Genomic DNA, 13,433 nt, shown 5'->3' with positions numbered 1-13,433 from the left:
CTAAGTAAAAAAATTCCAAAAGCTTTAAGCACCTGGTATTCCTTGGCGGTCTTTCAACCAAGTACTAACCAGACCTAAACCTGCTTAGCTTCCGAGATCAGACAAGATCGGGCATAGCCAGACTGGTATGGCCGTAAGCGAAGACTGCTGCAAAGAGAAGGCTATTTAAAGATCAGCCAATCTACTCGCCAGTACATTATAAAAGTAGGAAAGAAACCCCAAAAGCTTAAAGCACCTGGTATTCCTAGGCGGTCTCTCATCCAAGTACTAACCTGGCCCAAACCTGCTTATATTCAGAGATCGGGCATTGACTCTATTTTTTGCCAAATTTATTATATACTAAGTGAAAAATTCCAAAAGCTTAAAGCACCTGGTATTCCTTGGCGGTCTATCATTCAAGTACTAACCAGACCTTAACCTGCTAAGATTCAGAGATCGGGCATTGACTCTTTTTTTTTTTGCAAGATTATTATATAATTCGTGAAAAATATCCAAAAATTTAAAGCACCTGGTATTCCCAGGCAGTCTCCCATCCATGTACTAACCTGGCCCAAACCTGCTTATATTCAGAGATCGGGCATTGACTCTATTTTTTGGCAAAATTATTATATACTAAGTGAAAAATTTCCAAAAAGCTTACAGTACCTGGTATTCCCAGGCGGTTTCCCATCCAAGTACTAACCAGTCCCAAACCTGCTTAACTTCCTAGATCAGACAAGATCGGGCATAGCCAGGCTTGTATGGCCGTAAGCGAAGACTGCTGCAAAGAGAAGGCTATTTAAAGATCAGCCAATCTACTTGCCAGTACATTATATAAGTAGGAAAGAAAACCCAAAAGCTTAAAGCACCTGGTATTCCTTGGCGGTCTCTCATCCAAGTACTAACTAGACCTAAACCTGCTAAAATTCAGAGATCGGGCATTGACTCTTTTTTTTTTTTTGCAAGATTATTATATAATTTGTGAAAAATATCGAAAAATGTAAAGCACCTGGTATTCCCAGGCAGTCTCCCATCCATGTGCTAACCTGGCCCAAACCTGCTTATATTCAGAGATCGGGCATTGACTCTATTTTTTGGCAAAATTATTATATACTAAGTGAAAAATTTCCAAAAAGCTTACAGTACCTGGTATTCCCAGGCGGTCTCCCATCCAAGTACTAACCAGTCCCAAACCTGCTTAACTTCCTAGATCAGACGAGATCGGGCATAGCCAGGCTGGTATGGCCGTAAGCGAAGACTGCTGCAAAGAGAAGGCTATTTAAAGATCAGCCAATCTACTCGCCAGTACATTATATAAGTAGGAAAGAAAACCCAAAAGCTTAAAGTACCTGGTATTCCTTGGCGGTCTCTCATCCAAGTACTAACTAGACCTAAACCTGCTAAAATTCAGAGATCGGGCATTGACTCTTTTTTTTTTTTTGCAAGATTATTATATAATTTGTGAAAAATATCGAAAAATGTAAAGCACCTGGTATTCCCAGGCAGTCTCCCATCCATGTGCTAACCTGGCCCAAACCTGCTTATATTCAGAGATCGGGCATTGACTCTATTTTTTGGCAAAATTATTATATACTAAGTGAAAAATTTCCAAAAAGCTTACAGTACCTGGTATTCCCAGGCGGTCTCCCATCCAAGTACTAACCAGTCCCAAACCTGCTTAACTTCCTAGATCAGACGAGATCGGGCATAGCCAGGCTGGTATGGCCGTAAGCGAAGACTGCTGCAAAGAGAAGGCTATTTAAAGATCAGCCAATCTACTCGCCAGTACATTATATAAGTAGGAAAGAAAACCCAAAAGCTTAAAGTACCTGGTATTCCTTGGCGGTCTCTCATCCAAGTACTAACTAGACCTAAACCTGCTAAAATTCAGAGATCGGGCATTGACTCTTTTTTTTTTTTTTTGCAAGATTATTATATAATTTGTGAAAAATATCCAAAAATGTAAAGCACCTGGTATTCCCAGGCAGTCTCCCATCCATGTACTAACCTGGCCCAAACCTGCTTATATTCAGAGATCGGGCATTGACTCTATTTTTTGCCAAATTTATTATATACTAAGTGAAAAAATTCCAAAAGCTTAAAGCACCTGGTATTCCTTGGCGGTCTCTCATCCAAGTACTAACCAGACCTAAACCTGCTAAGATTCAGAGATCGGGCATTGACTCTTTTTTTTTTTTTTTTTTTGCAAGACAATTATATAATTCGTGAAAAATATCCAAACATTTAAAGCACCTGGTATTCCCAGGCAGTCTCCCATCCATGTACTAACCTGGCCCAAACCTGCTTATATTCAGAGATCGGGCATTGACTCTATTTTTTGCCAAATTTATTATATACTAAGTGAAAAAATTCCAAAAGCTTAAAGCACCTGGTATTCCTTGGCGGTCTCTCATCCAAGTACTAACCAGACCTAAACCTGCTAAGATTCAGAGATCGGGCATTGACTCTTTTTTTTTTTTTTTTTTTGCAAGACAATTATATAATTCGTGAAAAATATCCAAACATTTAAAGCACCTGGTATTCCCAGGCAGTCTCCCATCCATGTACTATCCTGGCCCAAACCTGCTTATATTCAGAGATCGGGCATTGACTCTATTTTTTGGCAAAATTATTATATACTAAGTGAAAAATTTCCAAAAAGCTTACAGTACCTGGTATTCCCAGGCGGTCTCCCATCCAAGTACTAACCAGTCCCAAACCTGCTTAACTTCCTAGATCAGACAAGATCGGGCATAGCCAGGCTTGTATGGCCGTAAGCGAAGACTGCTGCAAAGAGAAGGCTATTTAAAGATCAGCCAATCTACTTGCCAGTACATTATATAAGTAGGAAAGAAAACCCAAAGTCTTAAAGCACCTGGTATTCCTTGGCGGTCTCTCATCCAATTACTAACTAGACCTAAACCTGCTAAAATTCAGAGATCCGGCATTGACTCTTTTTTTTTTTTTTGCAAGATTATTATATAATTCGTGAAAAATATCCAAAAATTTAAAGCACCTGGTATTCCCAGGCAGTCTCCCATCCATGTACTAACCTGGCCCAAAACCTGCTTATATTCAGAGATCGGGCATTGACTCTATTTTTTGGCAAAATTATTATATACTAAGTGAAAAATGTCCAAAAAGCTTACAGTACCTGGTATTCCCAGGCGGTCTCCCATCCATGTACTAACCTGACCCAAACCTGCTTATATTCAGAGATCGGGCATTGACTGTTTTTTTTGGCAAAATTATTATATACTAAGTGAAAAATTTCCAAAAAGCTTACAGCACCTGGTATTCCAAAGCTATCTCCCATCCAAATACTAACCAGGCCCAAACCTGCTTAGCTTCCGAGATCAGACAAGATCGGGCATAGCCAGACTGGTATGGCCGTAAGCGAAGACTGCTGCAAAGAGAAGGCTATTTAAAGATCAGCCAATCTACTCGCCAGTACATTATATAAGTAGGAAAGAAAACCCCAAAGCTTAAAGCACCTAGTGTTCATAGGTGGTCTCTCATCCAAGTACTAACCAGACCTAAACCTGTTAAAATTTAGAGATCGGGCATTGACTCTATTTTTTGCCAAATTTATTATATACTAAGTGAAAAAATTCCAAAAGCTTTAAGCACCTGGTACTCCTAGGCGGTCTTTCAATCAAGTATTAACCAGACCTAAACCTGCTAAGATTCAGAGATCGGGCATTGACTCTTTTTTTTTTTTTTTTGCAAGATTATTATATAATTCGTGAAAAATATCCAAAAATTTAAAGCACCTGGTATTCCCAGGCAGTCTCCCATACATGTACTAACCTGGTCCAAACCTGCTTATATTCAGAGATCGGGCATTGACTCTATTTTTTGCCAAATTTATTATATACTAAGTAAAAAAATTCCAAAAGCTTTAAGCACCTGGTATTCCTTGGCGGTCTTTCAACCAAGTACTAACCAGACCTAAACCTGCTAAGATTCAGAGATCGGGCATTGACTCTTTTTTTTTGTTTGTTTTTATTTGTTTGCAAGATTATTATATAATTCGTGAAAAATATCAAAAAATTTAAAGCACCTGGTATTCCCAGGCAGTCTCCCATCCATGTACTAACCTGGCCCAAACCTGCTTATATTCAGAAATCGGCATTGACTGTATTATTTGGCAAAATTATTATATACTAAGTGAAAAATTTCCAAAAAGCTTACAGCACCTGGTATTCCAAAGCGGTCTCCCATCCAAATACTAACCAGGCCCAAACCTGCTTAGCTTCCGAGATCAGACAAGATCGGGCATAGCCAGACTGGTATGGCCGTAAGCGAAGACTGCTGCAAAGAGAAGGCTATTTAAAGATCAGCCAAGCTACCCGCCAGTACATTATATAAGTAGGAAAGAAAACCCCAAAGCTTAAAGCACCTAGTGTTCATAGGTGGTCTCTCATCCAAGTACTAACCAGACCTAAATCTGTTAAAATTTAGAGATCGGGCATTGACTCTTTTTTTATTTTATTTTATTTTTTGCAAGTTTATTATATAATTCGTGAAAAATATCCAAAAATTTAAAGCACCTGGTATTCCCAGGCAGTCTCCCATCCATGTGCTAACCTGGTCCAAACCTGCTTATATTCAGAGATCGGGCATTGACTCTATTTTTTGCCAAATTTATTATATAGTAAGTGAAAAAATCCCAAAAGCTTTAAGCATGTGGTATTCCTAGGTGGTCTTTCAACCAAGTACTAACCAGACCTAAACTTGCTAAGATTCAGAGATCGGGCATTGACTATTTTTGTAAGATTATTATATAATTCGTGAAAAATATCCAAAAATTTAAAGCACCTGGTATTCCCAGGCAGTCTCCCATCCATGTACTAACCTGGCCCAAACCTGCTTATATTGACTCTATTTTTTGGCAAAATTATTATATACTAAGTGAAAAAATTCCAAAAGCTTTAAGCACCTAGTTTTCCTAGGCGGTCTTTCAACCAAGTACTAACCAGACCTAAACCTGCTAAGATTCAGAGATCGGGCATTGACTCTTTTTTTTTTTTTTTTGCAAGATTATTAAATAATTCGTGAAAAATGTCCAAAAATTTAAAGCACCTGGTATTCCCAGGCAGTCTCCCATCCATGTACTAACCTGGCCCAAACCTGCTTATATTCAGAGATCTATATTCATTGACTCTATTTTTTGGCAAAATTATTATATACTAAGTGAAAAATTTCCAAAAAGCTTACAGCACCTGGTATTCCAAGGCGGTCTCCCATCCAAATACTAACCAGGGCCAAACCTGCTTAGCTTCCGAGATCAGACGAGATCGGGCATAGCCAGGCTGGTATGGCTGTAAGCAAAGACTGCTGCAAAGAGAAGGCTATTTAAAGATCAGCCAATCTACTCACCAGTACATTATATAAGTAGGAAAGAAAACCAAAAGGCTGTCTCCCATCCAAGTACTAACCAGGCCCAAACCTGCTTAGCTTCCAAGATCAGACAAGAACGGGCATAGCCAGGCTGGTATGGCCGTAAGCAAATACTGCTACAAAGAGAAGGCTATTTAAAGATCAGCCAATCTACTCGCCAGTACATTATATATGTAGGAAAGAAAACCCAAAAGCTTAAAGCACCTTGTATTCCTAGGCGGTCTCTCATCCAAGTACTAACCAGAATAACCTGCTAAAATTTAGAGATCGGGCATTGACTCTATTTCTTGCCAAATTTATTATATACTAAGTGAAAAATGTCCAAAAAGCTTACAGTACCTGGTATTCCCAGGCGGTCTCCCATCCAAGTACTAACCAGGTCCAAACCTGCTTAGCTTCCGAGATCAGACGAGATCAGGCATAGCCAGGCTGGTATGGCCGTAAGCGAAGACTGCTGCAAAGAGAATGCTATTTAAAGATCAGCCAATCTACTCGCCAGTACATTATATATGTAGGAAAGAAAACCCAAAAGCTTAAAGCACCTGGTATTCCCAGGCAGTGTCCCATCCATGTACTAACCTGGCCCAAACCTGCTTATATTCAGAGATCGGGCATTGACTCTATTTTTTGGCAAAATTATTATATACTAAGTGAAAAATGTCCAAAAAGCTTACAGTACCTGGTATTCCCAGGGCATCTCTCATCCAAGTACTAAGCAGGCCCAAACCTGCTTAACTTCCGAGATCAGACGAGATCGGGCATAGCCAGGCTGGTATGGCCGTAAGCGAAGACTGCTGCAAAGAGAAGGCTATTTAAAGATCAGCCAATCTACTCGCCAGTACATTATATAAGTAGGAAAGAAAACCCAAAAGCTTAAAGCACCTGGTATTCCTTGGCAGTCTCTCATCCAAGTACTAACTAGACCTAAACCTGCTAAAATTCAGAGATTGGGCATTGACTTTTTTTTTTTTTTTTGCAAGATTATTATATAATTCGTGAAAAATATTCAAAAATTTAAAGCACCTGGTATTCCCAGGCAGTCTCCCATCCATGTACTAACCTGGCCCAAACCTGCTTATATTCAGAGATCGGGCATTGACTCTATTTTTGGCCAAATTTATTATATACTAAGTGAAAAAATGCCAAAAGCTTAAAGCACCTGGTATTCCTTGGCGGTCTCTCATTCAAGTACTAACCAGACCTTAACCTGCTAAGATTCAGAGATCGGGCATTGACTCTTTTTTTTTTTTTTTTTTTTTGCAAGATTATTATATAATTCGTGAAAAATATCCAAAAATTTAAAGCACCTGGTATTCCCAGGCAGTCTCCCATCCATGTGCTAACCTGGCCCAAACCTGCTTATATTCAGAGATCTATATTCATTGACTCTATTTTTTGGCAAAATTATTATATAATAAGTGAAAAATTTCCAAAAAGCGTTCAGCACCTGGTATTCCAAGGCGGTCTCCCATCCAAATACTAACCAGGGCCAAACCTGCTTAGCTTCCGAGATCAGACGAGATCAGGCATAGCCAGGCTGGTATGGCCGTAAGCGAAGACTGCTGCAAAGAGAAGGCTATTTAAAGATCAGCCAATCTACTCACCAGTACATTATATAAGTAGGAAAGAAAACCAAAAGGCGGTCTCCCATCCATGTACTAACCTGACACAAACCTGCTTATATTCAGAGATCGGGCATTGACTCTATTTTCTGCCAAATTTATTATATACTAAGTGAAAAAATTCCAAAAGCTTTAAGCACCTAGTATTCCTAAGCGGTCTTTCAATCAAGTACTAACCAGACCTTAACCTGCTAAGATTCAGAGATCGGGCATTGACTCTTTTTTTTTTTTTTTTTTTTTTTTGCAAGATTATTATATAATTCGTGAAAAATATACAAAAATTTAAAGCACCTGGTATTCCCAGGCAGTCTCCCATCCATGTACTAACCTGGCCCAAACCTGCTTATATTCAGAGATCGGGCATTGACTCTATTTTTTGCCAAATGTATTATATACTAAGTGAAAAAATTTCAAAAGCTTTAAGCACCTGGTACTCCTAGGCGGTCTTTCAATCAAGTATTAACCAGACCTAAACCTGCTAAGATTCAGAGATCGGGCATTGACTCTTTTTTTTTTGCAAGATTATTATATAATTCGTGAAAAATATCCAAAAATTTAAAGAACTTGGTATTCCCAGGCAGTCTCCCATCCATGTACTAACCTGGTCCAAACCTGCTTATATTCAGAGATCGGGCATTGACTCTATTTTTTGCCAAATTTATTATATACTAAGTGAAAAAATTCTAAAAGCTTTAAGCACCTGGTATTCCTTGGCGATCTCTCATTCAAGTACTAACCAGACCTTAACCTGCTAAGATTCAGAGATCGGGCATTGACTCTTTTTTTTTTTTTGCAAGATTATTATATAATTCGTGAAAAATATCCAAAAATTTAAAGAACTTGGTATTCCCAGGCAGTCTCCCATCCATGTACTAACCTGGTCCAAACCTGCTTATATTCAGAGATCGGGCATTGACTCTATTTTTTGGCAAAATTATTATATACTAAGTGAAAAATTTCCAAAAAGCTTACAGCACCTGGTATTCCAAAGCGGTCTCCCATCCAAATACTAACCAGGCCCAAACCTGCTTAGCTTTCGAGATCAGAAAAGATCAGGCATAGCCAGACTGGTATGGCCGTAAGCGAAGACTGCTGCAAAGAGAAGGTTATTTAAAGATCAGCCAAGCTACCCGCCAGTACATTATATAAGTAGGAAAGAAAACCCCAAAGCTTAAAGCACCTAGTGTTCATAGGTGGTCTCTCATCCAAGTACTAACCAGACCTAAACCTGTTAAAATTTAGAGATCGGGCATTGACTCTTTTTTTATTTTATTTAATTTTTTTGCAAGTTTATTATATAATTCGTGAAAAATATCCAAAAATTTAAAGCACCTGGTATTCCCAGGCAGTCTCCCATCCATGTGCTAACCTGGTCCAAACCTGCTTATATTCAGAGATCGGGCATTGACTCTATTTTTTGCCAAATTTATTATATAGTAAGTGAAAAAATTCCAAAAGCTTTAAGCATCTGGTATTCCTAGGTGGTCTTTCAACCAAGTACTAACCAGACCTAAACTTGCTAAGATTCAGAGATCGGGCATTGACTATTTTTGTAAGATTATTATATAATTCGTGAAAAATATCCAAAAATTTAAAGCACCTGGTATTCCCAGGCAGTCTCCCATCCATGTACTAACCTGGCCCAAACCTGCTTATATTGACTCTATTTTTTGGCAAAATTATTATATACTAAGTGAAAAAATTCCAAAAGCTTTAAGCACCTAGTTTTCCTAGGCGGTCTTTCAACCAAGTACTAACCAGACCTAAACCTGCTAAGATTCAGAGATCGGGCATTGACTCTTTTTTTTTTTTTTTTTGCAAGATTATTAAAAAATTCGTGAAAAATGTCCAAAAATTTAAAGCACCTGGTATTCCCAGGCAGTCTCCCATCCATGTACTAACCTGGCCCAAACCTGCTTATATTCAGAGATCTATATTCATTGACTCTATTTTTTGGCAAAATTATTATATACTAAGTGAAAAATTTCCAAAAAGCTTACAGCACCTGGTATTCCAAGGCAGTCTCCCATCCAAATACTAACCAGGGCCAAACCTGCTTAGCTTCCGAGATCAGACGAGATCGGGCATAGCCAGGCTGGTATGGCTGTAAGCAAAGACTGCTGCAAAGAGAAGGCTATTTAAAGATCAGCCAATCTACTCACCAGTACATTATATAAGTAGGAAAGAAAACCAAAAGGCTGTCTCCCATCCAAGTACTAACCAGGCCCAAACCTGCTTAGCTTCCAAGATCAGACAAGAACGGGCATAGCCAGGCTGGTATGGCCGTAAGCAAATACTGCTACAAAGAGAAGGCTATTTAAAGATCAGCCAATCTACTCGCCAGTACATTATATATGTAGGAAAGAAAACCCAAAAGCTTAAAGCACCTTGTATTCCTAGGCGGTCTCTCATCCAAGTACTAACCAGACCTAAACCTGCTAAAATTTAGAGATCGGGCATTGACTCTATTTCTTGCCAAATTTATTATATACTAAGTGAAAAATGTCCAAAAAGCTTACAGTACCTGGTATTCCCAGGCGGTCTCCCATCCAAGTACTAACCAGGTCCAAACCTGCTTAGCTTCCGAGATCAGACGAGATCAGGCATAGCCAGGCTGGTATGGCCGTAAGCGAAGACTGCTGCAAAGAGAATGCTATTTAAAGATCAGCCAATCTACTCGCCAGTACATTATATATGTAGGAAAGAAAACCCAAAAGCTTAAAGCACCTTGTATTCCTTGGCAGTCTCCCATCCATGTACTAACTTGGCCCAAACCTGCTTATATTCAGAGATCGGGCATTGACTCTATTTTTTGCAAAATTTATTATATACTAAGTGAAAAATGTCCAAAAAGCTTACAGTACCTGGTATTCCCAGGCGGTCTCCCATCCAAGTAATAACCAGGCCCAAACCTGCTTAACTTCCAAGATCAGACGAGATCGGGCATAGCCAGGCTGGTATGGCCGTAAGCGAAGACTGCTGCAAAGAGAAGGCTATTTAAAGATCAGCCAATCTACTCGCCAGTACATTAAATAAGTAGGAAAGAAAACCCAAAAGCTTAAAGCAACTGGTATTCCTTGGCGTTCTCTCATCCAAGTACTAACCAGACCTAAACCTGCTAAAATTCAGAGATCGGGCATTGACCCTTTTTTTTTTTTTGCAAGATTATTATATAATTTGTGAAAAATATCCAAAAATTTAAAGCACCTGGTATTCCCAGGCAGTGTCCCATCCATGTACTAACCTGGCCCAAACCTGCTTATATTCAGAGATCGGGCATTGACTCTATTTTTGGCCAAATTTATTATATACTAAGTGAAAAAATGCCAAAAGCTTAAAGCACCTGGTATTCCTTGGCGGTCTCTCATTCAAGTACTAACCAGACCTTAACCTGCTAAGATTCAGAGATCGGGCATGGACTCTTTTTTTTTTTTTTTTTTTTGCAAGATTATTATATAATTCGTGAAAAATATCCAAAAATTTAAAGCACCTGGTATTCCCAGGCAGTCTCCCATCCATGTACTAACCTGGCCCAAACCTGCTTATATTCAGAGATCTATATTCATTGACTCTATTTTTTGGCAAAATTATTATATAATAAGTGAAAAATTTCCAAAAAGCTTACAGCACCTGGTATTCCAAGGCGGTCTCCCATCCAAATACTAACCAGGGCCAAACCTGCTTAGCTTCCGAGATCAGACGAGATCAGGCATAGCCAGGCTGGTATGGCCGTAAGCGAAGACTGCTGCAAAGAGAAGGCTATTTAAAGATCAGCCAATCTACTCACCAGTACATTATATAAGTAGGAAAGAAAACCAAAAGGCGGTCTCCCATCCATGTACTAACCTGGCACAAACCTGCTTATATTCAGAGATTGGGCATTGACTCTATTTTCTGCCAAATTTATTATATACTAAGTGAAAAAATTCCAAAAGCTCTAAGCACCTAGTATTCCTAGGCGGTCTTTCAATCAAGTACTAACCAGACCTTAACCTGCTAAGATTCAGAGATCGGGCATGGACTCTTTTTTTTTTTTTTTTTTTTTTGCAAGATTATTATATAATTCGTGAAAAATATACAAAAATTTAAAGCACCTGGTATTCCCAGGCAGTCTCCCATCCATGTACTAACCTGGCCCAAACCTGCTTATATTCAGAGATCGGGCATTGACTCTATTTTTTGCCAAATGTATTATATACTAAGTGAAAAAATTTCAAAAGCTTTAAGCACCTGGTACTCCTAGGCGGTCTTTCAATCAAGTATTAACCAGACCTAAACCTGCTAAGATTCAGAGATCGGGCATTGACTCTTTTTTTTTTTGCAAGATTATTATATAATTCGTGAAAAATATCCAAAAATTTAAAGAACTTGGTATTCCCAGGCAGTCTCCCATCCATGTACTAACCTGGTCCAAACCTGCTTATATTCAGAGATCGGGCATTGACTCTATTTTTTGCCAAATTTATTATATACTAAGTGAAAAAATTCTAAAAGCTTTAAGCACCTGGTATTCCTTGGCGATCTCTCATTCAAGTACTAACCAGACCTTAACCTGCTAAGATTCAGAGATCGGGCATTGACTCTTTTTTTTTTTTTTTTGCAAGATTATTATATAATTCGTGAAAAATATCCAAAAATTTAAAGAACTTGGTATTCCCAGGCAGTCTCCCATCCATGTACTAACCTGGTCCAAACCTGCTTATATTCAGAGATCGGGCATTGACTCTATTTTTTGCCAAATTTATTATATACTAAGTGAAAAAAATTCTAAAAGCTTTAAGCACCTGGTATTCCTTGGCGATCTCTCATTCAAGTACTAACCAGACCTTAACCTGCTAAGATTCAGAGATCGGGCATTGACTCTTTTTTTTTTTTTTTTTTTTTTTGCAAGATTATTATATAATTCGTGAAAAATATCCAAAAATTTAAAGCACCTGGTATTCCCAGGCAGTCTCCCATCCATGTACTAACCTGGCCCAAACCTGCTTATATTCAGAGATCGGGTATTGACTCTATTTTTTGGCAAAATTATTATATACTAAGTGAAAAATTTCCAAAAAGCTTACAGTACCTGGTATTCCCAGGCGGTCTCCCATCCAAGTACTAACCAGGTCCAAACCTGCTTAGCTTCCGAGATCAGACGAGATCGGGCATAGCCAGGCTGGTAAGACCGTAAGCGAAGACTGCTGCAAAGAGAATGCTATTTAAAGATCAGCCAATCTACTCGCCAGTACATTATATAAGTAGGAAAGAAAACCCAAAAGCTTAAAGCACCTAGTATTCCTAGGCGGTCTCTCATCCAAGTACTAACCAGACCGAAACCTGCTAAAATTTAGAGATCGGGCATTGACTCTATTTTTTGCCAAATTTATTATATACTAAGTGAAAAAATTCCAAAAGCTTAAAAGCACCTGGTATTCCTTGGCGGTCTCTCATCCAAGTACTAACTAGACCTAAACCTGCTAATTCACTATATTCAATATACTATATTCAGAGATCGGGCATTGACTCTATTTTTTGCCAAATTTATTATATACTAAGTGAAAAATGTCCAAAAAGCTTACAGTACCTGGTATTCCCAGGCGGTCTCCCATCCAAGTACTAACCAGGCCCAAACCTGCTTAACTTCCAAGCCCAGACGAGATCGGGCATAGCCTTTTTTTTTTTTTTCTTTTTTTTTCTTTTTTTTTTTTATTAAGTTCACAAAATAATACATTATGTTTCTCCTAAATACAGAGATTCACATTCCAATTAAAAACAACAACAAAACAAAAAAACTAAAATAAAAAAATAAAAATACATTCATACTTATAAATATTTTTCTTCTACATTATCCCATTTGTTGCATTTGTTATTTTACACTTTTTTCCAACAGATACATTTATGTCATGTTTCAAAAGAATATTCTGTACCTGAGAAGAAAACATTTTCATAAACATCTCTGCTTTTCCCTCCAGTCTCCAATATTTGCACAATGTAAACATATAATCTTCCACCATATGCTTATACAATGTCCACACATCTACACGAACAGACCTGTTCTTAACTATATTTCTTCTTTTCCATATAGCATTTTTTGCCAAAATAATTAACAAATTGATCATGATTTTATTCTTACACTTTTCCTCCTTTCCAAACATAAATGTTTTTTGCCAATCTTGATCTTCTTTTCTTTCCCCTAGGTCATTCACTATTTCTTTTAAAACCTTAAAAAAAGATCCTAATTCCTCACACAGTAAAAACAAATGCAACAAACCCTCATCTTGTTTTTTACAAACCTTACATAATGCACTTTGTTCTTTTTTTATAATGCACAACCTCATTTCCGACCATATTACATTATGCCTTATAAAATAATCAAGACACTCCAAATTTGTGCTCACCAGTACTCCCCTCATATTTTTCCATATTTCTTCCTCTTTCAAGCCA

At 38.1% G+C, this 13,433-nt stretch overlaps 11 non-coding genes and 6 pseudogenes across 11 annotated transcripts; all 17 read right to left on the bottom strand.

Moving 5' to 3' along the window:
* Positions 1-20: 20 nt before the first annotated feature.
* On the bottom strand, positions 21-139 carry LOC127937610 (uncharacterized; annotated as a pseudogene).
* Positions 140-633: 494 nt separating this feature from the next.
* On the bottom strand, positions 634-752 carry LOC127937180 (uncharacterized; annotated as a pseudogene).
* Positions 753-1,113: 361 nt separating this feature from the next.
* Positions 1,114-1,232, bottom strand: LOC127937787 (5S ribosomal RNA). Its single transcript, XR_008148565.1, has one exon. It is a non-coding gene; the product is annotated as a 5S ribosomal RNA (ribosomal RNA).
* A 361-nt stretch (positions 1,233-1,593) lies between these two features.
* Positions 1,594-1,712, bottom strand: LOC127937786 (5S ribosomal RNA). The gene has a single exon (XR_008148564.1). It is a non-coding gene; the product is annotated as a 5S ribosomal RNA (ribosomal RNA).
* A 927-nt stretch (positions 1,713-2,639) lies between these two features.
* On the bottom strand, positions 2,640-2,758 carry LOC127936865 (uncharacterized; annotated as a pseudogene).
* Positions 2,759-3,258: 500 nt separating this feature from the next.
* LOC127936775 (uncharacterized) lies at positions 3,259-3,377 on the bottom strand (annotated as a pseudogene).
* A 789-nt stretch (positions 3,378-4,166) lies between these two features.
* LOC127936140 (5S ribosomal RNA) lies at positions 4,167-4,285 on the bottom strand. Its single transcript, XR_008148224.1, has one exon. It is a non-coding gene; the product is annotated as a 5S ribosomal RNA (ribosomal RNA).
* Positions 4,286-5,192: 907 nt separating this feature from the next.
* LOC127937920 (5S ribosomal RNA) lies at positions 5,193-5,311 on the bottom strand. Its single transcript, XR_008148595.1, has one exon. It is a non-coding gene; the product is annotated as a 5S ribosomal RNA (ribosomal RNA).
* A 398-nt stretch (positions 5,312-5,709) lies between these two features.
* On the bottom strand, positions 5,710-5,828 carry LOC127937686 (5S ribosomal RNA). Its single transcript, XR_008148470.1, has one exon. It is a non-coding gene; the product is annotated as a 5S ribosomal RNA (ribosomal RNA).
* A 221-nt stretch (positions 5,829-6,049) lies between these two features.
* Positions 6,050-6,168, bottom strand: LOC127936023 (5S ribosomal RNA). The gene has a single exon (XR_008148213.1). It is a non-coding gene; the product is annotated as a 5S ribosomal RNA (ribosomal RNA).
* A 649-nt stretch (positions 6,169-6,817) lies between these two features.
* On the bottom strand, positions 6,818-6,936 carry LOC127936333 (uncharacterized; annotated as a pseudogene).
* Positions 6,937-7,969: 1,033 nt separating this feature from the next.
* Positions 7,970-8,088, bottom strand: LOC127936270 (uncharacterized; annotated as a pseudogene).
* A 909-nt stretch (positions 8,089-8,997) lies between these two features.
* On the bottom strand, positions 8,998-9,116 carry LOC127937793 (5S ribosomal RNA). Its single transcript, XR_008148571.1, has one exon. It is a non-coding gene; the product is annotated as a 5S ribosomal RNA (ribosomal RNA).
* Positions 9,117-9,516: 400 nt separating this feature from the next.
* On the bottom strand, positions 9,517-9,635 carry LOC127937673 (5S ribosomal RNA). The gene has a single exon (XR_008148458.1). It is a non-coding gene; the product is annotated as a 5S ribosomal RNA (ribosomal RNA).
* A 221-nt stretch (positions 9,636-9,856) lies between these two features.
* On the bottom strand, positions 9,857-9,975 carry LOC127937803 (5S ribosomal RNA). The gene has a single exon (XR_008148581.1). It is a non-coding gene; the product is annotated as a 5S ribosomal RNA (ribosomal RNA).
* Positions 9,976-10,622: 647 nt separating this feature from the next.
* Positions 10,623-10,741, bottom strand: LOC127936245 (5S ribosomal RNA). Its single transcript, XR_008148234.1, has one exon. It is a non-coding gene; the product is annotated as a 5S ribosomal RNA (ribosomal RNA).
* Positions 10,742-12,063: 1,322 nt separating this feature from the next.
* LOC127937285 (5S ribosomal RNA) lies at positions 12,064-12,182 on the bottom strand. Its single transcript, XR_008148367.1, has one exon. It is a non-coding gene; the product is annotated as a 5S ribosomal RNA (ribosomal RNA).
* Between the last annotated feature and the right edge of the window lie 1,251 nt (positions 12,183-13,433).

The sequence above is a fragment of the Carassius gibelio genome, chromosome A19, assembly GCF_023724105.1.
Source record: "Carassius gibelio isolate Cgi1373 ecotype wild population from Czech Republic chromosome A19, carGib1.2-hapl.c, whole genome shotgun sequence".
NCBI lineage: Eukaryota > Metazoa > Chordata > Actinopteri > Cypriniformes > Cyprinidae > Carassius > Carassius gibelio.
Note: the sequence above shows the minus strand (reverse complement) of the source record. Positions and strands in the feature narration are given on the sequence as shown.